Below are 2,929 nucleotides of genomic sequence, written 5' to 3'. Positions count from 1 at the left end.
AAAGAAAGAAAGAAAGAAAGAAAGAAAGAAAGAAAGAAAGAAAGAACTGATGGCTTTCCCACTGAGCTGGCATTTTAGCTCAGGGTGAAAACGCCACAGCGAGGAAACCCAAGTACCCGGCACGCTTCATAGCAGTGGCATGGGTTGTGGCAGCCACGTCAACACGTCAATGCCACACACTCGGAAAAAGGAGAATGTCCAGTGTGGCTAAGGGTGTCCCTGAGGGAGCACTAAGTTTTAGTTGTAGTGAATCCCGACCTTTCCATGCTCTCCCTTTAGCTCTGCACTTAACGCGTCGGAAAGGCAGCACACGGCACCCCCGGCCCTCGCTGGGACGGTGCTTTCCCGAGCAGCAGGTGTGATGGCTGCTTGTGCTCCAAGCAGAAGGAGCAGCTCTTCTAGGAAGACCTTTCTTTCTCGAAAGATCTACAGATAAACCTTCGTTATTTAGTCGTAGTATTTGACAGATATTTCTTAAAAATGAATGAAGTGAGCCTTCATTCCAAGGAAAGCAATGGACAGTATTCATTGCCCGTGAAAAAATCTGAGATTTCAAGGGAAAATGAGAGTTTGGAAAACTCACATTCACCACTGTCAGCTTGACGCTTCCTCACACGGACAGAACTCTCTGCTGTGACTGACCGTGGGGTCGACAGATGTGAGGTTTCCATACCGTCCTGCGAAAGGAGCCAGCGTCAGACAGGGCTGGGCAGTTCTGGGGACCAGCACCAGTACTCAGATGACCAGGGCATGACGGTACAAAGCCACAGCAGCAAGAGGGCCACTTCAAAGGACAAAGTGGACGACACATTTGACTAGAACAGAGCCAGAGAAGTGCGTGACATGATTTCCGATTCCATAAACCTCCAAGAAACCACCACATCCTGAGTTCTCAGAAACAGTCACAATCCGAAAAGACCACTAAAGCACCCTTCCACGTGTCCACTGTAAATCTGGGTGAGGCTGGATTTTCTTCACAAACGTAACCTAAAATAACCTGTCACAGAGATTGGAATGTGCGACAGTTCTGCCGTTCCAGTTCTCTTGAAGAGATTTGCAGACAATGCTAAGTAATGCTAATCACAATTTCTCTGTCTGTTTGTTTTGGAAAATACAGTTTTTTTTCATAAAGAAGTGTCATTTATATAATCATGCAATGAGTTTGTTGTTTTACTTTTAGTGAATTAATGCACACTATGTCTACACGTGTCCACTTAAATTTACCTCCCAGTAAATATAAACAGATATTACTCACGTAAATTCATGCTTTCTGGGGTACGCAATAGTTTTCAAGAATATAAAGAAATCCTGAGACCGAAACACTTGAGACCTGCTGTCCTAGGCGGTTTCTCATCAGGACATCACTCTGGTCCACCATGTTGACGCCGAATGTTGACAGGACTGGACGAGCCAGAAGGGGCGCGTGTGTTCGCACCCTCAGTAGCGGCCTGTGCTCCGAAGGGCGGGAGGAATAAACCTACTGTGTCAGTGAAGAGGTGAGGGGTCCAGGCCTCTGGGCTTGGCGGGACAGTCCTTCCAACATGAAAGGAAAACCCTTGCATCTGGCCCTTCCAGCACCAAATAGGAAGCCTTGGCTTGTCAGCAATTTTCACGACGGCAGCAGCAAAGTCCACATTGAGGATACTGCTCCGACTCACCTGAGTGACAGGAAAAGGCCACCAGCCTTGGCTGGGCCGCAAACAAGAGCCCGGTTCTGGAGAACGCAGCCCTACTGCTTGGCAAAACTTATGCCACTGGAGGCACTGGAACGGGAACGACTCCGTGTGGGTGATATGGTAAACGGCAATGGAAAAGTCACAGTATAGACCGTCGAGTTGCCGGGCAAAGTCGCGTCACCTACAGCAGAACATGTCCCACCGTCCTACGAGCAATCTGTGGTGTACCAGGGCTCCTGCAGAGAGACAGCTAGTGACGAGGATGGAGCAGGGCGTGCCTACCAGGGTCTGAGCTCTTGCAGACACAGCCCAAGGCTGGGCACCTCCCAGGCAGGCTACAGAGCAGGACTGAAGAGTGCGCCCAGGTAGGCCAGGCACTGCCATCCATCCCTGCTGCGTGGGCACTGGGCCTTCAGCAAAGCTGCAGCTGCAATCCGGCTGAGAAGCCGGGAGTGACTGATGGAGCCAGCAAGGTGTGGGCGCACCACAAGGAAGAGACTGCTGTGGTATAGGCCGCATACAGTGGCCTTGGGACAGGGCCAGGGTTTCCTTCCCGGCTGGCCGTGACAGTACATGAGGTCGCCCGTGCTGTGTGGGCCGAGGAGGGCCGAGGCTGTGCAGCATCTGAGCATGTGGTAGGCTCAGGGGCAGTGGCCCAAGGCTGGGGGCGGGAGGCTGGGAAGGAGGAGGGGTGCAGAGAGCCAGGGAGAAGTGCACCCCATGGATGCCTCATCACTTGCCGGATCCCAGTCACAACAGCCGGGGAGCCAGGAGTGTCTGTTCTTCCCAGCCTGACCAGAGCCTCTTCTTCCCCAGGAAGTGGTCACTAGGTGTTTGGACGTGCCATTAGCCCACTGATGAGGGAGACACTCCTTCCCCCACAATTCTGGACTCTGTAGAGGGTCTGCGTGGATCTTGCCCCCGCGGGCGCTGCAGGTCTCTCTGTGGAGGCTTGAGGAGAGTTAGGGTCGCACACGGAGCACAGGGCAGCTTTCCCTCTGAGGGACTGCCTGCTTCCAGTCTGGAGACCCGAGCTGTGCTCCGGCCTGGCTTGGGAACTGGGTGAAGGCGCTGGCCCTCCATTGTGGCAAGGAGAGCCAGACTCAGATGTCTTCCCTGTAAAGTAACCCACATGTTCACCCGGGTGGTTATTCCTAGAGAGTCCACACACCCCCGTGATAATACTCCCCCGTGATAGCCCCCCACCATGGTAACATGCTGCCCCCAAACCTGTGAAAATGTTCCTCACCTCC

This window comes from Tupaia chinensis, unplaced genomic scaffold (genome assembly GCF_000334495.1).
Source record: "Tupaia chinensis unplaced genomic scaffold, TupChi_1.0 Scaffold000110_1, whole genome shotgun sequence".
Lineage (NCBI taxonomy): Eukaryota > Metazoa > Chordata > Mammalia > Scandentia > Tupaiidae > Tupaia > Tupaia belangeri.
This window is presented reverse-complemented; position numbering follows the sequence as displayed.